We start from the raw sequence: 25,677 nt of genomic DNA on the forward strand, positions 1-25,677 counted from the left end.
GGCCCAGTGTCTTCTGTAGCGAGTACTAAATAAATAAAAATTGTCCAGTGAAAATGTGGAATTTTGGATCCTAACTCTAGCTCAGTCTCAGATTTGCCTCAGCTTTTAACTAGACAGGTCTCATTTTCCCACACACCCAACAGTACTCCCATAACTCCAGGAGTTTCCATATCGATTTAGATCTATGGTTCTAACAGAATCATCAATGGAGATGGTTCTAGATATAATTTAGTTCAACCCACTCATTTTCAAAGATAAGGCAAGGGAATCTCAAAGAGGTTAAGTGCCCCTTTTATCAGAGTTGGTGGTAAAATTCAGACAAAACTGAAAGGGGCTGCTCTGCAGCAGATGACCTGGTCTTGGAACTGGTTAGACCTCTAGCAATGAATGCGGAGTGAGTTTAATCTGAATGAAAATTTCAGACTGGAAATTATTCTGTTCTCAAGGAGACTGAAATTGTTAATTAGTTATAGTTAAACCAGAGATTTAAAATCATCTTACTTCTCCATTCAGTTCCTCACCAAGCCTCAGCAGGCTCAAAGTCCTCTGACTATAAAAACTGTTAGTTATTTGAGAATAATGTCTATTGCACCTTGCATAAAAATAAAAGTACTAGACTCACACACACATTGCTGGTACGAGTAGGTAAATGGGCACAATCTTACTGAGGGGCATTTAGCCAGATGTTATAAAAGATTTTAACATGTGAATCCTCTTCAACCTGTCAAGGTCACCTCTAAAAATTTATTTTAAGGAAAACTCACTAGAGATCTAGGAATACGATCAACTTTTCTTCCTCTTTCTTTGCACTTTTGGAGACATTCCAAGGTTTCTTACAATGAATTTGTCAGTTCTGCCATTGGAAAAAACAAAAAACAAAAACCCTCTCGTTGTAAAGAATGAGGGGATGGAACAGGTTGCTGACCCTCCAAGGTCCCTTTTAGCTCTCCTGCTCTGCTTGATGTTTTCTTTTTTTTCTGGTCAAAGGTTATAGAAAGGGAAAAACTGTGTTTTCTGGAAGAGGTCACCAACTTGTAACTGTGAGAACAGCTGTTCAGAACATTAGCTGGTGTCTGAAGTTTTGAAAAGCTATAGAAGAACAAGGATCCAGCTGAACCTCTTCTGTGCATATGGATTTCACATAATCAATTGACCTAAAAACACTCATTGAACACAGCCTATGACCGGCATGGAACTGAGAGCTCTGTAGAAACACACCTCAGCAGCATTTCCTCGCCCTTCATGACTATTTCTGCCCTGTAGCAATGACATAAGCCCATGAAAAGATGACTGGGAATGAGAGGCATAATTAATTTCCAAATACAAAAGGTAGGCATTTAGAGAAGGGAGAAGCTCAGGCTTCATGATGCAGAAAGGTTTTGCAGAGCAGGAAGGATTCAAGACTCGAAAAAGAGATGGAGGCAGAGTCTGGGAAAGGGCTGACCTGGGAGGGGCAGTGGAGTAAATAAAGGTATACAGGAAACAAACATATGGGTACCAAAGGGGAGAGGGAGGGAAGGAGGGCCAAGTTAGGAATATGGGGTTAACAGATACACACTACTATATATAAAATAGATACGCAACAAGGATTTAATGTAGCACAGGGAATTATATTCAATATTTTGTAATAACCTATAATGGAATATATCTGAAAAAATATATATATAACTGAATCACTTTGCTGTATGCCTGAAACTAACGTGACATTGTAAATGACCTATACTTCAATTTAAAAAAAAAAGGTCTTCAGGGCCTCATGTTCATGAGGCATTTCAAATGTTTCACCTACAGGATGAAGTTAAAACCGATGGCACACGGAGCCCTTCCCAATCTCACCCAAACCTCTAGCTTCAGTTCTCCCTGCTGTTCTGAATTGCCTTCCATTTTCTCGTTCCTTGCCTTAGCATAGGCTGTTCCCTCTGTTCTTCCTTATTTCTTCCCCTGAAAATTCCTTCATATTTTAAAGTCCAGCCCAAATGTCACCCGCCCCATGAAGCCTTCCCCTAGGTGTCCACACAGCTTGTGACACCCTCATGCTTTGATTATTGCTTCTTTCTATAAAAAAACATAATTACCCTGCTTATGATTCTGCCCCCCCCCCTTCTAACCATGAACTCCACAGGCACAGGGGCCATGCAGCACTTTGTTTTATTTCCCAGACTTTGTACTATTAATCATGAGGAGCGTGTCAAAAAAATTGTTGCCAAAAGAATAAGTGAATGAATGAATGAATGTAAGGAAAAGTGAAAACTGGAGGACAGGGTGAAGGAAGGTTTTTCTGGTTTTGAGTGGGAGAATACTGAGAAATAAGTCACAGGGAAAGGCTGACTGGGCCCAGCCTGAAGGGCACCTTGAGTCTCTAACGACATTTTTTTTTAACTTTCTATTTTAAATCGGAGTATAGTTGATAATGTTGTGTAAGTTTCAGGTGTACAACAAAGTGATTCAGTTATACATATACGTGTATCTATTCTTTTTCAAATTCTTTTCCCATTTAGGTTATTACAAAAGATTGAGTAGAGTTCCCTGTAATATACAGTAGGTCCTTGTTGGTTATCCATTTTAAATATAGCGGTGTGTACATGTCAATCCCAAACTCCCTAACTATCCCTCCCTCTCCCCCTTCCCCCCTGGTAAGCATAAGTTCATTCTCTAAGTCTGTGAGTCTGTTTCTGTTTTGTAAATAAGTTCATTTGTATCATTTTTTTTTAGATTCTGCATATAAGCGGTATCATACAATATTTCTCTTTCTCTGTCTGACTTACTTCATTCAGTATGACAATCTCTAGGTCCATCCATGTTGTTGCAAATGGCATTATTTCATTCTTTTTAATGGCTGAGCAATATTCCATTGTATATATGTACCACATCTTCTTTATCCATTTTTCTGTCGATAGACATTTACGTTGCTAATGGCATTTGACCAAACACTCACTGGGGGTCTATTTTGGGCCAGATGCGACATGAGGCATACAGTGCAGTGGTGAAGAGCACTGAGGAGCTGGATTCAAAACAGCTCTGGGCTTCCCTGGTGGCGCAGTGGTTGAGAGTCTGCCTGCCAATGCAGGGGACATGGGTTCGAGCCCTGGTCTGGGAAGATCCCACATGCCGCGGAGCAACTAGACCCATGAGCCACAACTACTGAGCCTGCGCGTCTGGAGCCTGTGCTCTGCAGCAAGAGAGGCCATGACAGTGAGAGGCCCGCGCACCGCGATGAAGAGTGGCCCCCACTCGCCGCAACTAGAGAAAGCCCTTGCACAGAAACGAAGACCCAACACAGCCAAAAATAATAAATAAATAAATAAATAATCTTAAAAAAAAACAAAGCAGCTCTGATGCTTACCAGCTCTGTGATCTTGGACAAGTCACCTCATCTCTCTAGGTCTCAGTTTCCAGGTGTGTAAAATGGGTATCGAGACAGCTCCCATCACACAGGGCTGTCAGGAGGATTCAATCGTTTACGGGTGAGAACAGTGTAAATGGTGGCACATTGGCAAGGCACTGAGCATAAAATGGAATGACGTCTGCCTGTGCTAAGCAGCGGTATGAGACTTTGAAACTTTCTTCAATTCTTATTTTTAAATCTTCATAAGATATAGTAAATAATTTATCTGCTTTTGAAAATACAACTGCCTGCACATAGATTGTTTTTTGATGACTAATCATCTTGCAATGGGTCTCAGAGTCATCATTACACACAGCTCTTCTCACAGTGTAGACTAATAATAATAATAGTAACAATAACAACAACAACAACAACAGCTTTGTATAGCACCCAAGTGTTTACCAAAGGCTTCTATAGCTTTCACAAGAACCCTGTGAGGTAAGCCAGCCAAGTATCATGATGGAGGCCAGGCTAGGACCCAGAGTTTCCATGTACCTGGCAGGGGTCCTACTGCCTACCAAGTGACATCATGGAAGAGAGGGGGCTAAATACAACCTGATCCCTTGTCCCAACCTGGAAGTTGATTCCTTATAAATGAACATCTGATGTGTGGTAATTTGGTTGCGATTTGACTTTGACAGAAATTTTTGACCAAAAAAAGGAAACCCTTAATAATTTGTTGAGGTTTTACTGTCCAGTGTTCATATATCTATAAATTCAACTATTCAGTAACTGAGCAAAGCTTTGTTTTGCTTTGGACTTGAAGGGGGGTAATAAAGAAGACATTTCTATTATTTGATTGTATGTGACTCCCTGCTTGTCTAATTCCAGTAAATTCCACTTAATGATACATAACCAAATCAAATCATGCATTGGTGGGAGTTATATATGGGTAGAATCAGGCAGAGTAATGTTTACAAACCCCACCGGAAGGCAATTTACCAGACGCAGGTCAAAATGTCTTTAGTTGTCCAACAATATGAGTCTAGGAAGACCTAAGGTTAAACCCTCAAAGATAGAATGTCCGTGTTCCAAATGACTGAGATCAATACAGTCCTTTTCAGAACTGATGTTTGAACTCAAGACCAGGTTTTCCTCCCTGTTTTTATCCAATACCACAATCAATGGAATCATCACTTAATAAAATACAGGTTTTAAGAGACAAACCATGTCTTTACCTCTAGGGAATATATGGAAGTCTTTCCCCTAAAATGTTCATAGAACAATAAAGTTTAACACCAAATTGCTCCATCTAAGGTTGAGGGGTAAAGCTTTAGTTTATTTCCTTTCAGAACTTGCTGTTTACTTCGCCCCCCTCATCCTCCCCGCTTTTATTTTTAATTTTTAAAATTGAATTATAGTTGATTTGCAACGTTGTGTTAGTTTCAGGTGTACAGCTAAGTGATTCAGTTTTACATGTATATATATTCTTTTTCAGATTCTTTTCCATTATAGGTTATTACAAGATACTGAATATAGTTTCCTATGCTATACAGTAGGTCCTTGTTGTATCTCTTTTATATGTAAGAGTGTGTATTTGTTAATCCCAAACTGCTAACTTATCCCTCCATCCCTTTCCCCTTTGGTAACCATAATTTTGTTTTCTATGTCTAAGTTGTTTACTTTTTTGTTAGAGGTTTATCCCGCTGTATTTCTTATGGAGGAGCTCACAGAAGATGAAGCAGCAGAGCTGGGAATGGCTTGAGATGAGCTCAAACCAGAAACAAAGCCTATCTCCAACAGGGAATGGCTTGTATAGGAAAGTAAGGATCGGGACGTATTTCTTTTCTAAATGGCTTGTCATTGTATCACAGCCTTATGTTCTTCATAGTATTCCTGCTTACATACCCTGCCGGTCAAGGTTGTCACTAAATACCAAGCGCGTGTGTTTTTTCTAATGCATTTGAGGCCCGTTCTGACAAAGTATTGCTAATGTGAGGCAAGAGGAGAAGGCACCAATTGCCCAGGTCGCAGCCTGCACCGCTGCAGCCGGTGGACACGGCAGTTGGGGAGCGGGATGCAGAGACCTCAGTCACCCAACACGCAGGAACATGCGTATTTACCGACTGCATCTGCATTGTCAGGGAACACTACACGGAGGATGAAAGAGCTACAGTCATTTCAAACCCACCCCTCTTGAAACGGCCATGCCACTGCTGTGCTGCACAACGACCCTTTCAAGTCGGCACCTTGGCCTCGAGCCCTCTCACTGCTCAGCGCGGACGGCATGGTGCGGCCACAGCGCCCTGCACAGCTACAGCAGCAGGATCTGCTTAGGCAGAAGGAACAGAGGTGCTGAGAAGGAACAGGTCCCGTTTCCCGCCTCCAACACACTCCAGCCTTCCTTTTCCCACTCCAAGGGAAATGTCCTTTCTTCCTCTTTCTACTTAATAGTCACACAAGGATAATTTACTTAAAAGTTGTTAGGTCACAAAAACAATCATGCTCTCTTTCATTTCTTTTCCCAGCAGTTGGTCCCCTAGAGCTGATCTCAAGCATCAAACCCTTGGTGTGTATTTTAGAACATCTTGAAATGGGGAGAGGAACGTGGGGAGGGGCTGGCGAAAGGCTACAGAGTTTCAGGATGCAAGATAAGTAAGTTCTGGAGATCTCCTGTACAACATGGGGCCTATAATGAACTGAATTGTATACTTAGGTAAATTTGCAAGAGGGTAGATCTTATGTTAAGTGTTCTTACCACAGAAGGAAAAAAAAAATTAATCTTCTAAAAAATAAAATAGAGGGGGCAGAAGGAAACTTTTGGAGGTGATGGCTATGTTTAAGGTCTTGATTGTGGTGATGGTCTCACGGCTGTATTCTTATCTCCAAACTCAGCAAGTTGCATCACATTAAACATGGACAGCTTTCAGTATGTCGATCAGACCTCAATAAAGTGGTTTTAAAGAAAAAAAGCAAAGAAGAGCCCTTGAAGGTGACAACGCTCAGTAGCACACCATGCTACACGCTGCGATCGCAGCCCTTCTCCTGGGCTCCTTCGTCTCCCTTTCCAACATGGGCTGAAACTGGCTTCAGCCATAAGAATTTACGTCATACCGACATTGGCACAAGTTCCAAGGATCCCAAGCATAAGCTGACATCACTGTGGCCCTGCTTGGGGGTGACAGAAGTGACGGAAGTAGAAGACATCATATTACTTCACTGGCGTCTCTTACTCTGCTTCTGATTGTATAACACAATTCAGTAGATTACCGGGAAAGTGAGGCACTAAGAACCCTGATTTGTCTTTCCTGGAATATCCCCAAAATTAAGGCTGTTTACAGTGAAGCACTATAAATGCCTTCTGACCCTCTGCTTTAAAAAAAAAAAAAAAAAGACTAAGACGTGAACGAGAAGTTCCCTGACTTAGATTTTCACGTGAATCCTTACCACGTGAGGATCTTTCCACTCTAAAACAAGTTTGCACTTTAAACAGAGATTTCAATAAATTAATGCATTAGCTAAAAAGAAATGGCCTCGATTGAAATGACTAAGCAAGTGACCTCAATATTATTTCCTCTCAACAGCCTAAGCAACATAAAAAGGAAATGAATCCAAAAAGGAATCTGAGTAATGCCCTACGTCTACAAGATTGCATCTGAGGAAGAGCGCGTCTCCGTGTGGCATGACTTGTGGGAGGGCTTCAGTTCTGCAGCTTCAGTTCTGAACAAACTGGCATCTCTGTTTCACTCCGCACAAAGCTAACCAGGTACCCCAGCTATCCAGGTTTGAAACATAACCAGAAACATACCCTCCTCCTTCAGTAAGACGAGGCCCAGTGAGCTTAGGGGTGACCCAAGGCACATGTATTTCAAGGCATGTCAAACTGTACTTTTCAGAAAACCATTTCCTCTAACAAACTCTTGGCAGGCACCCCGACTAGACATCATCTATAAGGGCCTTTTGTCTCAGGCGGTGTTGCTCTGCTGTATGGGACTCTCTTTGCAGGCATAATTGGTTTGGCTGTCCATTCTACCCATCAGGTGATAGAAAACTATCAATCAGGCTAAATGCAATGTGAGAGAAGTCTCTTTAGCCAATTAGTCAGTAATGAGAACATTAGCCACGATATCTTCTGCAGAGGGCACCTTAGCCATTCCACCCGAGTCTGAGAAGAGGACAGTCTCTGTGTGATTAATAAAGATCCCAGGCTGCTTCAGAATTTCTACATGGGGGAAGAAGAAAATCAGAGAGCGATGCAATCGGAAGCGCTAGACGTTTTCAGTGTCATGAGTGCTCTACACAAAAACACAAAAAACACAGAACCAGAAGACTTCAGAGCTGGAAGCAACCTTGAAGATAATTTGATCCAGCTCCTTCATTTTGCAGATAAGGCAGGGAACAAAATGACTCGTCCAAGGTCACACAGCTGGCTGGCAGAGGTGCACCTCTCGTTACTCGAAGTAAAAAATTTAAAGCTGTTGAAAACAAAGAGACCAAAGGCAACACAGCCTACACAAGGCTTCTGATTTTTTTTTAATTTTAGCCGACCCTCCCCCAGGTCGCACGGAGGTGCAGGTGTGCTCTCCTTGCTGTCTTCCCCGTTCCATCTGGGTGATCCTGGTAGAGCGCACCTAGGTAAAGACATACCCCCCCCACCACCAACAAACATCCTCCCCAGTGTCGTAGGATGTCCTACCCCAGACAACACTGGTATTTTTAAATGCGTCTTTTGTCTCTTCTCAGGGCGAGGATCTTGCATCTTATTTCCCAGACCTCCTAGGGGAAGCACAATGACTGCATATGGTGTCTTGAGGAAGCGCTGTCTGTATTTAGAGCAATGACTTCTAAGCCGTACAATCTGAGTCCATAATGCCAGTTCCGCCACTGACTAGATGTGCGGCCTCCAGCAAACACTGCACTCCTTGTATCTCAGTTACGCCGTCCATAAAATGGGGATAATAATAATACCTACCCCTCAGGGTTGTTATCAGGATTAAAGGAATTAGTCTACACAAAACACAAAGGACAGGAGCTGACACGTGCAAGCTCAGCTGTTATTCGGAAGGGGCTCTTGCGATGACAGCTACAATGGCAGGGCTACCTCTGTGTGGACAGGAATAACGCGGTGGTAAGTTAGGGCGAAGTAAACAAATTCCATAACTTTCCTTAGGATGAGGCCTGAGGGAATGACGGAAAGAAGAGTTCAGTTTCAAAGGGAGAGGCCAAGGTGAGGCTGGTGTGGTAGAGACAGTTCCCTGTGAAAGCATCACTGAAGCTTTGGATGATGATGCCATAGCATCCTACCTGCCTGCTGGAAGGCTCCCCAGTAGGGTCACCTGGACACAGGAGGGGGAAATCTGTGTGCCCACTCACTCCTGCAGCCCACCAGCCAAGGGGCCCTGTTTCAGGTGCCTTCGCTTGGCCGCTCAGCTCGAGTGGTCTGAGAGCCCAACACACCTTGGTCAGAAACATCCCCATTCTTGGAGTCTCCACATGCTACAGATCCAGGTGATGTCACCTCTTCCATAAAGCTTCCCTCACCTGTTCCTCCCATTGGCCCATTGCCCTGTCACTGCTGGTTTACTTGTATGACTCCCCTACTCATTCCAGTTCTGAATGTCCTACTCCTCAGGAGTGCTTCCTGAATTCAAGGTCAGGCAAGAACTTGACAAAAGGGCCCCTTCAGTGGATTGTCCCTGTGTCACATGCACCAAACAACAAGAGCTACTCTGATACGGAGTGCTAACGCACTGGCAGAAAATGCCTCTGAGACTTTGCTCTTTTATCTTTTAAGAGCAAATATACTCCTCTATCACCTCTAGCAACCATCCCCCCGCAAAGAAAAAGAAGACACACATGAGAGCAGAGGCAAGCTCCTCTGCCACTGCTGGGGCAGGGGGACAAACACACTCAAACACTCACAGAAGCTAAACAAGAGGACGCAGGAAAGGGAGCACAGGGAGACACAGGTGGACACACGCGTGAGACCAAAAGGCGCTTGAGAACTGAACATTCAGTGTAGAAAAGGAAGAAGGGAGGGATGCTGCCTGACTTCTGGCTCTTTCCCTTTATATAGTATGAATACTGAGTCTCACGTGAGAAGAACAGAGGGAGAGGGAGAGGAAGGGAGACGGGAGGGAGGGAGGGAAAGAGGGAGAGGAAAAGGGGAGGAGAGAGGGGTGCCTTCTCATTCTCACTTCTGCTCCATCACAGTGTTGAGGGCATCTCCAATCATCTGAATGAATGAACTGATATTTGGATAGGAGACAAAGAAATGTATCTTGAACTTAGGAGATGCCTCTCAAAACTTGTCAAAACTCCCAGGAGCAAGGTGCTCGTGTGGTTCTCAACCACTATGTAGAATTCACAAAGGGAATCCATCTCTAGGCAGAAGACGATGAATGTGCACAATTAATGCGACCCTCTCTCTCCCATACAAGGTTGATACAGTTGCCATCCACTAATGTGTCCATCCCTCCTTCCTCTAACCCTTGGGTACCACATTACATCTAACATGATGTTAAACAGAAATTAGAAACTCCAACGCACACCACCTCAAAAAATAAAAAAAAAAATTCAACAATACACAGGGTAAAGTGCTTAACAAAAGGACATCCTAATTTTGTGAAAAATGCAAATGTTAAATTACACACAGAGTAATTGCCATATTTATGTCTTTCATGCTGACCTCATCTTGCCAAAGTATGGGAATCAGTGCCAGGAATGAACCTGTTACTGATTTAAATAGGACTCAAATATATATATTATGCATAATAATAGTCTTTTTCCAGTATTACATAAACATAAAATATTACCCTCCTTCCATTCTGGAGACTTTATGACAATCTGAGCTAATACGTTTAATTCAACTCAAGTCCCCGAGAGGACAGAACTACACTTACTATTTAGCCAAGTGCTGGATCCATTCTGCTTGTCTGTGAAATGCATTCTACGAAACTTTCATGGAATCATTGTGTTGTATGACACACCATGAATATATTTTAAACTTTCATATTCCTGACATTTAAAATAAGACTTTATTTTCTTTAGATAAGAGTTGTTTAACGTCCAATAATATGCAAGCATTTCTATACAGATGCATATTGAGCTATCTTAACTTTAGAGAGGCAAATTACACTGTTTTGGGAGAAAGTCCTGAAGCACCAACTATGAATGAGCGTGGTATACACCTACCACTGGATACTACACCTTCGCTAGCCCAGGCTCTGTGGAGTAGGGCAGAGGTAGAACGATGACAAAGAAAGGCAGGAAGAAGGAGAATAGAAGAAATAGAAGAGGAGAAGAGGGAGCAAGGCAGAAGCATAACTACTCAAAACTGGGGAAAGAGAATTAATTCCATCCCCCCCGTTCCCCGCAACAAACAATCGAAGGCGTGATCTCACCTCCAGCACTGTTTAAGATGGGAGAACATTTTTTTTTTTTAATGATTCAGACAAGGAGAAATGCAAAGAGAAACCAAACTAGGATTTAAAGGGGATGTTGCAATTCCATCATCCAGAGAAGGTATTTCATGAGAGGAGATCCTAGTGTGACTAGGTGGGTAGCCATCTCTCGTTCATGAGATAGAATAAAACAGTTAACCTTTACTAAGGTCTTACTAAGCGTAAGGTGCTGTTCGGAGCACATATTAACTCACCGAATCCTCACAAAGCTCTGGGGAAGTGGGAACTATTATTATCCACATTTTACTAGTAAAACATAAGGAGTGTACCCAAATCACACAGCTGGGAAATGGCAGAGCTGGGGAGTCAAACCCAGCTGTCTGACTACAGACCCAGCACCCTTAACCATTTCATTAGGGATTGAGTGAGTGAGTGAATGAATGAATGAATGCAAAAGTTATGCTGATTGTTTCTAACCTGTGGCTTTAAAGGCTGCTGGCAGAGCTTGTCCCTACCACAAAGAATTGCCTTATAAACGTGGGTCACCAAAACCATGCCTCACGCACACCCCTATCCGCACCGCACCCTCATCCCGACCTGGTCCTCCCTTTTCAAAGGGGCAGAGTCAGAAGTAAGGCTGATGTCTCCTTTGTCTGACCCTGTCACATCGGGACCCTGCAACAAGGCAGTGCTGTAAGCAAGAGTGACTGCGGGGCTTCCTCTGGGGCCCACGGCACTTCCTGCTGGAGGAGAGAGATGGGTCCTGGTGCCCTGGCAACGTTCCAAGTGGGCACACACTTTACATGAAGTTTGAAGTTTCAGTTAGTGGCAGGATCTCCACTTCCTGTTTCAAGCTGTTGAGTAACAGTCGTGCACCTCACAGCCCTGAGGTGTCTCCGCTTGCGGCGTAAAGACCTGAGAGGCTCATAAAGCAGGTCTCCCCTATGGGGCCAAAGAGATAAAGTCTTCAAATTCATCAGGACTGTCCCAAGATGCGCCACAGCACTAAGCGTATGACAATTTGAACATGACATGCATGTTTTACAATGTATTTTCCCCTTCCCCTCTGCTTCTCGCCCTTCTTCCCTTTATTTCTCGAGTCTTCATTTATGGAGGCAGAATAGGAGACATTTCTAGACTCATTTACCTCAAGTTCTGTTCCACTCTCAGAGCCCAAACAGCATGCTTTTCCTCACCCAGCTTCGATTTTGTTTCCCTACCTTTGAGAAATGTGCTGTTTCAAAAGCCCTGATTTTTAGCTTATAAGAATGCGGAGGAAGAGGCCCCCAGAAGGCAATACGGTAACATTTTCCAAGCAGTCATCTGGGGGATTCGTGACCTTACAAAAATTTCTGGTGGTTTTTGACATCCAACTTCCTTCCCTTCCCCAAACTCTCTCCCTCTCCCCACACTCTGCCACATGTTTTTGGGCAAGTATTTGGATGAGTGAAGAATTAAAAACTGAGAAAAGTGAAAACGTCCAACAGTCACAATGATTTTTTTTTTCTTTTAAAATTGCAGCATTGTAGCTGGAACAGCTTCACAAGTATGCACCATATATTTTAATCGTATCAACTGTGCCCACCTAGATTCAGCTCTTGGGAAAATTCTAACAAAGACAACACTCTCAATCAGTTTAAAATAGTCTATGGTGACAGGAAAGTCCCTTGAAAATTGGTGAAGACTCACACATAGAACCAATTTCCCCTGCAGGGAAAATCAGTGACTATAAATTCATTAGGGTAGTTAATTCCACCATGTAAGCCGTTCCTGACATCACTGTTAATACCTGGAAAAATAAGCAGCCTTTTCAAATGAACAGATTGTAAACCCTAAAGTGAAGATGGCTGAGTCCTAATTATGCTCCCTTATAAAAATGGAATCATAATACATGTTCTTTTTCCAGGGGGATGTCTTAAGAATAAATAAGACAAACAGGTAAAAATATTGGGTTGGCCCAAAAGGTCATTCGGGTTTTTCCGTAAGATGTTACAGAAAAACCCGAACGAACATATTGGCCAACCCAATACTTTTAGTTCTTGTGGGTAAGGCACTACCTAATCCCAAGATAGTTCTATAAGAAAAAAAAAAAGATTGGTGTGTTCTCTGAAGTTGTTCTCTGAAGTTTCAATGAGGGCTATGGGCCCAAAATGTTTTAAAAGCAGAAAACTGTTTACACTGGAGATACTGTCAAAATACATTTCCTTCTGGTTAAGAAAAGGAGAGAGGGAGGACTAAAAGGGTGGAGTGGAAAGGAATTGTCATCAAAGCACTGTTAATATGAACTGAATTATATTACAATGACGATACTTCAACATGGGGAGTGAAAATTGTCCCATATTATTGTGGATTGACAATATGACAATCGTTCATTGAGAGTGGATGACAGCTGTAGCATTAGAGCTCGGTGAACAACACAAGATGAATGAGTGTTACAAGTTCTTCCAGAATGGGCCCCTATTTCACAGGAGCTTGTATCAACCCAAAATAAATACATGCCAGTTTTTCACTATCTCAGCAAATTTAGCATCTCTTGACAAACCCCTGTGCTACCAGCGGCCTCAAAGTGCCAGTGGCATGTCCCTGCTTAGTGGATTTGCAACAGCTGTGAAATGTCAAGTCAAAATGCCACGAAAGATCTATACAGCGCCTCAGCAAAAGAAAGGGCAAGAAATGGTAACATGCCTACGCCCGGACAAGTGTGAACTGACGTCGAGCTGTCTCCTGATTCACGGGAACACTGCTTCTGCACCTCTGCCTTGGCACCAGCTTCGTTCCACCACGCACGAGAGTCATTTGCGTGCCTCTTATTCACATAAAAGAACGAACACCAGGTATGCTACTTGAAATTAACACAGTCAGACGCCAGAGATATTTACATTACCTCCTTATACGCTATACAAGTCATTCTTGCTTACTTAAGAAAAGAAAAGCAAGGGGAAAAGCACAAAAACCACTCATAATATTACCACAAAAAGATGAGCCCTGGTCACATTCACATTCTTCTTTCCAGTTATAATGCATTTTTATATTCGTATTTTTCTTTCCAGTTACATGCATTTTTAAAAAGCAGAATCTGCTCTTCGTTCTGTTCTAGTGCCTGCTTTTAAAAAATTTAGCAATCGATATATTGTGAACATTTTCCCAATCTCATTAAATATTCGTCTAAAATATAATTTGAATGGCGACACATGCTCCATTTTCTACATATACCAAAATTAACATAGTTAATCCGCTATCATTGGACATTAAGGCTGTTTCCAACTTTTTTACTATGAAATATAATGCAGCCAGTATGTAATATGTGTATACTCTCTAATCTCTTGGAATAAATTTATAAAAACTCGTACTGATTTTCTATGATCCTGACAACACTCCAAGTGAACCTGGGGGGCAGTCCTTGGATAGGTGTCTAGAGCATAATTTACCCATCATAAGAGCCTCTGAAGTATTGGTGAGAGTAGTTGAAGAGGTATAAACAATGGGCAAGTTCTTCACTTTATACTTCGAGAAAACAGAACCACTTATCCCTTAATTGCTGTGGCCAAGCCTTCTAGAGTCAAGCAAAGCAATCTGTCTTGGTGGGTGAGGGAAAGAAGACGGTATGTAAAGGGAGAGGAATTATGTGAATATTCTCTACACGTCCAAGCTCAATATTAAATAGAAACTTCCTCTAAAAGCCTCTGAGTGAATAATAAAATGTGGGAGTTATTTTATGCTATTTTCCGAATATTTCTAACTTGCTGTCTTCCAGGCACACAGCAGAACTGCACTTCCTGGCCCTCCTGTGGTCAGACGGGATCGTGTGACCAGTTCTGATGAGTAAACTGGGAGCAGAGTGCCAGGTACCATTTCTGGGCTGGAACATTAAATTGCTGACGTTAGACCCTCCCAAGAGCTCTCTCTCCTTTGGCTCAGCCACGGGTGTGAGATAGCGGCTGGTTTCATCAAGCATGGGTCCCTGAGTGGTGACGATAAGCAGAGTCCCTATTCCCCCCGGCCGACCCACAATAAACATGAGCAAGAATGAGAGTTTTGTTGCTTCGAACCACTAAGATTTGGGGGCTGTTTGTTACTGTATCATCACCTACCCTCTCTTGATGGATAAATATGATAATATTTCACGGACCTTTGCTGTCTCATGATCTGATTAAAATATTTACATAAAATTCCATCCTTCTCTACACATATAATTTGAAAACCTGAAGAGTTACAGACCTAATCTTTAAGGTCTCCTGGGCTTTATGATGTGATCATTCAGTGGGTATTTCCAGTGCCTTCTGGGTGCCAGGCACTTGCGTTACATGCTTCGGGAAATATGGAGACACAGCTGCGGTCCCGAGAAGCTTAAAATAAAGTGGGGAGGGTACAGTTTCACAATTTCTATAAAGGAGGAATTTAGGGTTAGCAATTGGGATGCAAAGGGCACTTGGGAGACTATCTTGAAGCTGTGTTTGCATAGCAAGCGCAGTCGGTATGTAATTATATATTTATTTGAAGTGGCTTTGCAGGGAGGTTGATGGGGAATATTGTAGTGTCGAATGCCCTCCTCTGAGCTGCCCTTAGCACCACCAAGGATACAACAAATACAACTCAAAGCAGATTGTGGAGAGCTTCTAAAGAAAGAGGCTGTGGTGTTCAGAAGACTGGAAGATGCAGTCTGAGTGGGAGAGACTGAGAGAAAACGTTCACCGAGGAAACCGTATCTGAGATGTGCTTTGGGGGGCCAGATTGCCACAGGGAGAGACTGGAGGAAGAGAAGCCGTCTGGAAGGAAGGCCCAGTTTAAGCAAAGGCACAGAGGAGAGAAAACAGAGGACATATCTAGAAAGGTATCCAGGGCAGAGAAGTCAGAACTAATGTCTAGGAAGTTCGTTAGACAAGTGCAAATTTGGGGAGAGAGTGCTGAGGGGCTTAGAGGGATTTGTGCTTGAATAGCTGAGTCAGGGAATTCAGGGCAGCAGAGGTAGGCAGGATCCAGGGGTTTGAAGGAAGAGAATGATCAACTCATTCTCTTCCTTCAGCAGGCAGAGCTGGTCCTGGCAGGTTGACGTGGCTGAAGCATGGCGCCTGTGTCTGAACAATGAAGGTGATAAAACCGAGAGGGCTGCAACCCAGTGAAGAAGGTACCAAGGTGGACCCGGCTTGCACTGTGTTTCCAGCTCAAAACTTTCAGCACAGGACTGAACATAAAATAGGCGAGTGGTAAATGAATAACTGCTAACGGTACTAACCCACTGACCGACTGAGGGGCAAGGCAGTTCTACAGGGCGAGCTGGCCAGTCCCCCCCACTCCTTTTCACTTCTTTGCCCACTTTCGGAGTTTTATTTTGTCATTGTGTCTCCCTTCCAAAAATGGGCACAGCAGAAGATGAAGGTATCACTCAGATCTGAGCAGTGGCCTACCTGTAAATAGTTCTGATTTAACCTGGAAGAGACTGAAAGTGAGTGAAATGATGTCTGTAGATTACCTAAGAATTGTAGCTTTAAATGGTATATGTGAGAACTGTACTGCCTAGTTTTTACCTCATGATAATAAGAGAAAGATAAACTCTTAAAAAGAAAAACATTCCAGGTACTCAGCATCTGCGAAGGTTTTTCACTGGTAATTCCCTTTTGGTTAATCTGATCCCCCATGCTTCCCTTTATGAAACCATTTTAGCTTTGGTTCAAAAAAAAAAAAAAAAAAAGAAAGAAAGAAAGACAAAAATTAGTCTAAAGGCTGGAAAACAGCAGGTGGAGTGGGAGAATATGATCACTTTTCTGTATGATACTGAGTAAGTAGACTGGACTTCTGGCCCAGGAGTACGATAGTATTTCAAGTATGAAAGGAACATTTCTTGAGGGAAACGGACAGTTTAACCACGAGTAGCGTCCTTTTGATATCCCACCAAAACACAGCAAATCCAAGAATAGGTTACAGGAAACCACAACTCTCTTGACTGAGAAATAAACACAGGTTATTTTTTCCAAAGGCACATGAGTGCCCAAATAATAAGCCACCTCCAAAAGGTCAGAAGAAATTTATTGGGAATCTATTAGCCACAGAACCAAAGAAAGCCTCCCTGTAATTGGACTTCACCTGGTTGCAAACGCAGTGGATGTCTTTGCTACTTTTATGGCCAAAGATAGCAAACATTTTCCGTGGAGAACTTAAGTGGAATGTTTTGTTCTAAGGTCAGATCTACAAAGCCGTAATCACCCAGGTAACTTGGGTCTGATGCTGCCCAAAATATCCCGCTAATTATAGGAGAAAGGTCATTTTCTCTGTATAATCGCAACTATACCACTGGCTGTCTACACTGGCACTTATCCAGTTAAGAACCGCCTTTCATTTCACTTTGTGCTTGCACAGACCTTGCCAAAGACAATGACATTCTTAACAGGGGATTTTTTTTTTTTAATTGCCTTTATAAATATTCCTCCTCTCTTGCTCGTTCCCTAGGATAACCTGATGACTTCCTCCACAGGACAAGATACAAAATATCTTCCGCTAACTTGTACATTCAAGGAAAGGCTTTCTGGACTGGGAGAATACTGTGAGACAGAAAGGAAATGGAGAGGTGAAGAGGAAGAATTAACAGAGGGTGCCAAGATCTGCAAAACTGGGGGGATGAAAAGATTCGTAGCTATGGAGAGAGAAGGAGAAAGAGAGAGAGAGAAGAAAGCAAAGCAGATGTGCAGATCGACAGACGTCTTATTCAGAGCAGTTTGAGCAGTTTGGGGGCAGAAAGCAGCACATCTGCCCGCCTGTGACTGCTCAAGAGAAGCGCCCATTCCTTTTCTTCACAAAGAAAAAATGGCATTTATCTCAAGTACAGCGAGGCATACGAGGCTTCACCTCCCCCACCCTCTTTCTTCGCTCTTCCTCCTGCCGGCTCCCTCCCCGCCTCCCCTTCCTGTTGGAAAAGAAAAGGTGGGAGGGGAGAGGGAGGGGGAGGAGGACCCACCGGCCACAGACAACGCGGTGGGAGTCTCTTTTCTTCGGCTTTTACCAGCCTATGGGGGTCAGGATGCGATTGGTTCAGCTTTATGTGTGATCTGGTGCCTCTCACTTAGCAACAGCGAGCAGGGAAGGCAGGAAGCGACGCCACCTGGCTCTGGCGAGGGTGCGGATGGCTTAAAACGCGCCACTCGCTCCGAGGGAGACAGAAGCGGGGCGGGGCGGGGCGGGGCCGGGGTTGCCGGGGGGCGGGGGGCAGTCTGAGCTTCACGTATTGTACCGCCGAGAGCAGGGCTGAATCAGGGTATTAACTACAGCCAAACCAGCAGGCTAGGGGAGGAAGAGCGGAGACTGGACAGGAGCTATTTTTAATGAGTATCTGGGTATAAACCATATACAGAAAGCCTTCATGTATTTGTTTTGTTTGTTTAAAGGACAGACGACCCCGTGCTGCCTGGGTGGTGCGTGGGGAGAGAGATGGGTTCTCTAGGCAAAAAAAAATAAGAGAGAAGAGGAATCTGAAACTGTCCAGTGGGTTTACTCCATTTTATTTTGTTTTCAAACCAGGGTGCTACTAGAAAAGGAAAAGTAAAATTGGGTGTACTTGAAAAAGCAGTTGGCTGTGTAATCCCAGGATAGGATTTCTTTTTTTTTTTTTTTTAATTAGTCAACACAGTAGCTGTTTCTAAATCCTAAATTCCATTTTAGCGTTTGAGAATTAACTTTCTGGAGTGGAAAGTGGCAAAAGAGAAGTACATCTCTGCGAGAGAGAGATGTTTTAATTTCTGAGAAGGATGCCGACAGAAGTTCTGATAGCTCACACCGCCTGAATATAACAGGGCCCAGGGCCAATAACAACAAGGAAATGTATTCCGCTATTCCATCTTCTTTCATTTCTCTTAATAGAATTTTCCCTTCCCCTCCATCCCAGGTCCCCCACCAGACTTTAGAAGGATTATCTCACCTATTTACCCACCTCAACTCAACCCACCCCATCACATCAAACAGCCTAGTCTCAGACTCTAAACTATAGATGGGAGAGTATCTTTCTTCCCTTCTTAGAGAAAAAGGGTGCCTTTCAGCGTGGACTGGAGCCTTTCATTGGTATCAACTGGGGCCCTAGAGACAAAGACAGGCAGCCCGGAGGGCACAGATGGACCTCTATCTGCCCAAATAAACCAGACTCAATTAACCCCTTCAACGCTGAGCAGTAAAAGCCACTGACTACAGTGACACCTACTGCTCGGGGCGCAGCTATACAATCTGGTATCATCTACCAGGTTCTCAAATTTGCTCCACTGGTGTGGGCTCCACTGAATACATTTCTCTCTACTAACAGCTGAGTGAGGACACTTTTAGCCTCTGACTGTTGGGCCAGCCTCATCACCTGTAACTCAGGACCTCCTCAGGGGCCAGGGGTCCTGGGGTACATGGGGTACAAAAACTCCCATGTATTGAATATAAACTGACTCCGTCTGGCAGTGATTCTACACACGAGGGAGAGAAAACATAGTTTCGTAAGAGCCCACACCCCGTTCAGAATCACTACTAAGGTGAAATCACTTTTATCAACAATCCTCTTTGACACCTGATTAAATTATCCTGATTTAATTATCCTGATTAAACTTCCACGGAAGTTTCCAGTATCCACAGAATGGTACTCTGCAGGGAAAAATATGACAGTGAAGGGCTAGTACAATGAAGATATTTAGAAACTCCACTTCCATAGTTTATATAACAGCATGTTAATCAATCCACATTTCTTTTACCCTATGTGTTTAGTCAGATCCCAGAAATTCCCTCCCGTTGAAAAAAGAAAATCCATGTCATTATGAAAGTTAAAGTTACACTTTTCTGAAAGCATAGCAAAAATGCCATGTTAATGACAAAAATATCCACAAGTCTTATGATTCTTTTTTACATTAAGGACAAGAAACAATGTTGCTAACAGAATCCATGATTTCTCCCAAAATAGGCACTAAGTTTAAAGCCATATTAAAGGTGCCAGGATGATAAAAGTAATGGGTCAGGAGGTACAGCTTGATTCATTTTTGGCAAAAAATATCTGATGAGTCTTCACCAAGATAGGTACACACTGAACAGAACACTAGCAATGCTGAAAATTCAAACGTCACTCATCTTTAAGGATGCTCAAAAGTGCTTGCAAATATTCTGCTTTTTATTCCCAACTTCCCACTTGGAATGTTAAGTTGTGATACTCTCATTTCCCAACTGGGAAACAGAGGAGTCTTGCAGCTTACCCAAGGTCACAGAGCGAGCCAGTGGAGGTGCTGAAATCAGAACAGGCTTCCTGATTTCAAGCTCAGGGCCTAGCCTTTGGGCCACTAGAACCAGGCCATTCTCTGAATCACAGTGAGGTCTCCCTCCTACACTTATGGATACCTCATCCCTGTGTGTTAAATTTCTGCTACTGTCTCAGAGTTGAGATGTCGTTCTACTTACATTCATTCTCCTTAACGTTTCTTATTTTGTGATGTCATTTATCAGGTGCTTTCACCAAATGGGTTAAGGTTGAGTAAAACCTACAAAAAAACCCAGAAATGATTCACACATATGCCAAATGAAAGGCTAAATTTACCCACCTCTAACTACCTAACTGTCTAGCATTTTAACATTAAAATGAGTATTAAGTGAGGATACTCTGAAAAGTAGTTGCAGGGACGCACCACTAAGATACAATCCACAAGGTGGAGCTGCTATGGGGCATCCGGCTACATGGTCTAATTATAGCACAACAGGGAAACTTTCATTCTTTTTCACGGAAGTTCACACCGACAGAACATACCTGGAACACAAACCCATATTGTGTGTGCGCAGTAAAGCTCTACCTACAACTGTGCCACAAATCACACAACCCTATGTGCAGAAATCTGGTCAGTGGGGTGAGGGTGGTAGAAATGGCATCCACAAATGTCCCTCAAAAATCTCACATACTTTTCTATAACGAGAGGCTCCTTCCCTCAAAATATTCTTAAACTTAAAACTATTTCCCCATGATAGGGAAGTAAATGGTGGTCCATCTGTCTTCACGATTCTTTTCCAGACGCCGTTTTAACACGAACCCAAACATCCAGCATTAACCTAATGGACATCACTTACGAGTTGTATACGAATAGCTATAAAACAGGCACCGAGAACTCCCCTCATTCAAAATGTGAAAGTTGTATCTTTTCAAATCAATCGTGCGAGATGCAATCGCACAGTTTTGAGGGGTTACGCATTCTTCAGACGGTAACGTGAGCTGTCGGCACCAACAACCAGTGCCCCTGGTTAGAGTTGGATGGACCGCTTCCGAGTCAGCAAGTCTGATGCTTGCCTCTCCAAAAAGTCCCCTTCAACAACATTCTTCACGTCTTCCACAGCACTGACCTGGAGGCGGGGGCACCTTTGACTGCTCCCCACCTCGTCTCCTTCAGTGACTTGCCCCTTGGACTATTCTTCTGGAACATCTCACATCTGGCTCCCATTCCCATCTGAATTCAGGTAACCCAGGTTGGGAGCACATCACTTTACACCTGTATCACTGCAGGGACCACACTCCCGGATCCTGGATCCTTGGGTTTCTCCTCTGGGCCATGTAGCTTCGAGACACTGTCTGCCCTTTGCCCTCACAACCAACAGTGGTTCTTATTTATTTAATTGTTTCAGATCTAAAGAGATTTGCTGTAAATGGCTCCTACATTTCCACTTTTATAAACAAAATAGAACACCATAAACATGCATGTGTGTGTATATCTATAAAAATTTTTTTGAAAGCATAAACCAGGGCCAACAAAGGGCCACTTAGTAAACAGTTTAGGTTTGGCGGACCAAAAGGCAAAATCGAGGCTCTTATGTAGATACATGACGAGAGAGAAAAATTCCCACAAACTTCTTATTGACAAAATTCAATACTTTATTGGTGGACACAGTTGAATTTCATACAATTTTCACATCTCGTGAAATATCCTTCTTGTGAATGCTTTTCAACCATTTAAATATGTAAAAATCATTCTTAGCCTGTGGGCCACCCAAAAACAGGTGGGGTGGGGACATTTTGGCTCACGGGCCATAGTTTCGCAAGTCCTAGAATATACACCAAGTGGTGAAAACTGTGGTCAGGTTGAGGGAATGGGCAGGAGAGCAAAGAGATAAGTCCTTTTTTTCGCTTTTTAATTAAGACATTTCTGTATTATTTACCTTTTCATTACAGGCATGGATTATTTTACTTTTACGATTTGAAAAACAGTCATGGAAGACGGGATGTGATTGATTAATTAAAGGCTTCTTCAGAACTTTCAAATTCCTCCATATCCTTCTTATTTAACTTAATTTCCATTACTATTCTCTGTGTCTCTTCATTATTTGCCTAAAACCCTATGCACCCCTCTTGTTTTCACACCTTTGCTGCCTGGGAACATCATACTCGTATTTCAAGGCTTACTTCCTGTCTTAACTTCCTTAAGACTCCCATACCCAAGAGAGTAAAGGGAAGGCTTCAGTTCTCCGATCATCACTTGTCAGTTAATTTAGTGTGTGTTTGTCTTGAGTTCCCCACAGGCAGGGACCACCTTGGAACCTTCGGCAGCACCAACCAGTAAGAAATCTCCACTTAGGTGTTCGACAAACACTTGACAGTTTTTGGTCACCCTATGCTAAAATACAATTGTAGAATAGCTAATAAATAGTCTAGGATCCATGGATGGAAGTTAGAAGGATAGAAATGTTGGCTTGATATATGAAAATATTATTTTCTAACTTTCAAAACTGTCCAACAATGAAATACGCTGCCTCTTGAAATAACACATTTCCTGACACTAAAAAGTATTCAAAACACAAGTGGATGACCATCTGTCAGGGATTCTATGGAAGGAATTCCTGTATTATTTAGGTCAGACTACATGGGCTCTCAAGTCCCTTCTCACTCAAGAATTTGTTATTCTTATCGATACTCTGCCCCTACCCCAAATATCTCATTTATTGTTAAAATTAAGTGATTTGAAGTAACAGGGGTGACACATTCACAACTCAGATCATCAAAAACTTTACTTTGCCATTTGTTGCAATTCTGTGGGTATGACAGGACAGTATTAATCGGCTTGTTCTAGGCAAGCTTAGTATATTTTTGATAAACCACCAATACTGACGTGAAAGATCCCAGAGCCGTGAGAATTTTTGCCTCTTGTTTAGACACCTCCCTGGGGATGGTTTTCTTATTGTTTTTGTTTATCCATTTGTTTGTTGATTCTTTTTTTTAAAAGGTTGTTGGGTTGCTGACACAATCAGTTGTCTGAATGACAATATGTAAATCATAACTACACCTATATTTTGCTTATCTTGCATCCAGCTTTCTTAGAGCCTTTAGAACTCTGGGAAAACCTCAGGTTCAAAAGGAACTTAGACACACATACCCCACAACCTCTTTGGAGGTAAAAAATATAACCTCTGAGCACTCCGCGACATGTAAACAAAGTTCCAAAATTACATGTCATGGGTTTTTTCATCATGTTGCTACTGAATACCCACCCTGGCCCAGGCAGTACGCTAAGTACCGGGGACAGACCCTAACTCGAGGACTTATACTGTCACCTAGAAGGGCCAGTCAGTTGTAAAAAAGGAAAGAAATACATCGACTGGCTTTCAGTGTCTATCAGAGACCAAACTTTTTATTGAAGAGCCTACAAATGGAGAGCTGGTGACAGGAGAGATAACAGGGGGGAAAGAAAGGCATAAAGGAGGAAAAAAAGGAGAAGAATGAGAATCAGTTGCAGCAACAAGGCCACGTGGCATTAGAAGTAAGGAGACGCTGACAGAGAGGAAACGGGGCCCCAGACGCTATTTGGAGCTTAATACTGAACCTTCCGGAAATCACCGGGGCACCTACTCCAGGTGTCCACAGCCTCCAATGCCACATGGTGCCTTCACTTTAGCAAACTAAGCGGTGTTCATAATCAGGAATCACTTCTCTATACTTGCGTGTCCCAAGGACTCTCTAAGGGTGTCCTGACATAAGTTCTAAAAAGCCTGGAACACACAGTACACCTTCAGCTGATGTTGGTTTTCTTTTCAAAGTCTCCTTGGGTCATTAAAGAAAATATTCAATCATGTTCTGGCCGTAAAAACAAATCAGGGAGTAATATTAAGAGCTTCTAATTATTGAGTGCTGCCTGTGTGCAGGCACTAAGCTAAGTGCTTTAAATGGATTTTCCCAGCAGCCCTATTACAAAAGACCCATTTTTTGGACGTAGAAACTGAGGATTAGAGAAGTTAGGAACTTGCCCAGCATCATAAGGCTAGTAAGTAACAGAGCCAGGACTTAAACCCAAGTGATCTAACTCCAAATCTAGGACTCTTAAGCACAGAGTTAGAACGCAGTAAAATGCCTAAAATACCACACTGACTTGCCTTTTCAACTTCAGAGGCCTTCTCACCTTCAGGCCATGCAGGAGCTGTTTAATGTTTGAACATCACAGAATGAGACGGTAACGGTTTACTCGTTAATAAAAGTTTAAAAGTTCTTCTCTTTAAAAAAGAAACCACAATTAATAAAAACTATATCCTAGGAATCCAAAACAAAATTTGCCCCAAAAGACTGATCCAGACTCCAGGGACTATTTGCCAGAAGCTATTTTTTTTCTGAAATTATGGGAAGAGGAAAAATCAATTTATTGGCATTAAAACAAGAAGTCTAGGGAATTCCCTGGCGGTCCAGCGGTTAGGACTCCACGCTCTCACTGCTGAGGGCCCAGGTTCAATCCCTGGTCAGGGAACTAAGATTCTGCAGGCCGCATGGCGCGGCCAAAAAAAAAAAACCCAAAAAGTCTAAGGAACAGCCTCTTGGTCAGCGAAAGAATGTTCTAAGGTGATGGCTAAGATAACACTTTATCTGGCTTTAAAAAAAATATGGCATTCCACATAGTTGAATTATCCAGAGAGCGAAGTTTAGTCATTGAAGTAAAAAGCTATTTTGATGGAAATCTTTCTAAAACATGACATATTTATATTCATATATTCTTAAACAGAAACCATTTTCTCGATGATTTATTACAGGATCATTATTATGAATATTATTAGTAATAATAGGCTGCTACTCAATTACTTCTGAGGGGGGTTGTTAAACCCAGTAGAGCTCTTTGCCCCTGCATTACATGACCTCACGACAGATGACCCCAAACTGCCATGCCTTCCAGGTCTCCAAGTCTGCCTTTTATATTTCTTTTTATCCTCCTCTCTGCACTTCTTTTTTGTGTGTGTGTGGGTTGTTGTTTTCTTTTTTTTTTTTTTTGAATTTTTGAATTTTATTTTATTTATTTTTTTATACAGCAGGTTCTTATTCGTCATCCATTTTATACACATCAGTGTATACATGTCAATCCCAATAGCCCAATTCATCACACCACCACCCCACCCCACTGCGGCTTTCCCCCCTTGGTGTCCATACGTTTGTTCTCTACATCTGTGTCTCAATTTCTGCCCTGCAAACTGGTTCATCTGTACCATTTTTCTAGGTTCCACATATATGCATTAATATACGATATTTGTTTTTCTCTTTCTGACTTACTTCACTCTGTATGACAGTCTCTAGATCCATCCACGTCTAAACAAATGACCCAATTTCATTCCTTTTTATGGCTGAGTAATATTCCATTGTATATAGGTACCACATCTTCTTTATCCATTTGTCTGTCGATGGGCATTTAGGTTGCTTCCATGATCTGGCTATTGTAAATAGTGCTGCAGTGAACATTGGGGTACATATGTCTTTTTGAATTATGGTTTTCTCTGGGTATATGCCCAGTAGTGGGATTGCTGGATCATATGGTAATTCTATTTTTAGTTTTTTAAGGAACCTCCATACTGTTCTCCATAGTGGCCGTATCAATTTACATTCCCACCAACAGCTCTCTGCACTTCTTGCTTTCATGCTGCTTCTAGACTGCTTTCTTATTTTCCACATGGTTGGTTTGCTGAGGATCTCAGGATGGCTCCATACCCTCTCCAGAGTTA

General features: G+C 42.6%; 1 protein-coding gene across 5 annotated transcripts in view; it reads right to left on the reverse strand.

Moving 5' to 3' along the window:
• The window catches only part of MAML3 (mastermind like transcriptional coactivator 3), a 615,614-nt gene that overhangs the window by 299,875 nt on the left and 290,062 nt on the right, over positions 1-25,677 (reverse strand). The window contains exon 1 of one of the 5 annotated variants that reach the window (XM_082463304.1): positions 17,678-17,839. The exons of the other annotated variants lie outside the window; for them this stretch is intronic. The gene's annotated coding sequence lies outside the window, so the exon portion shown is untranslated. Of the gene's footprint in view, positions 1-17,677; positions 17,840-25,677 lie in introns of those variants that run through there. 5 annotated transcript variants of the gene reach the window in all.

The sequence above is a fragment of the Balaenoptera physalus genome (genome assembly GCF_965194825.1).
Source record: "Balaenoptera physalus genome assembly, chromosome: 5".
Lineage (NCBI taxonomy): Eukaryota > Metazoa > Chordata > Mammalia > Artiodactyla > Balaenopteridae > Balaenoptera > Balaenoptera physalus.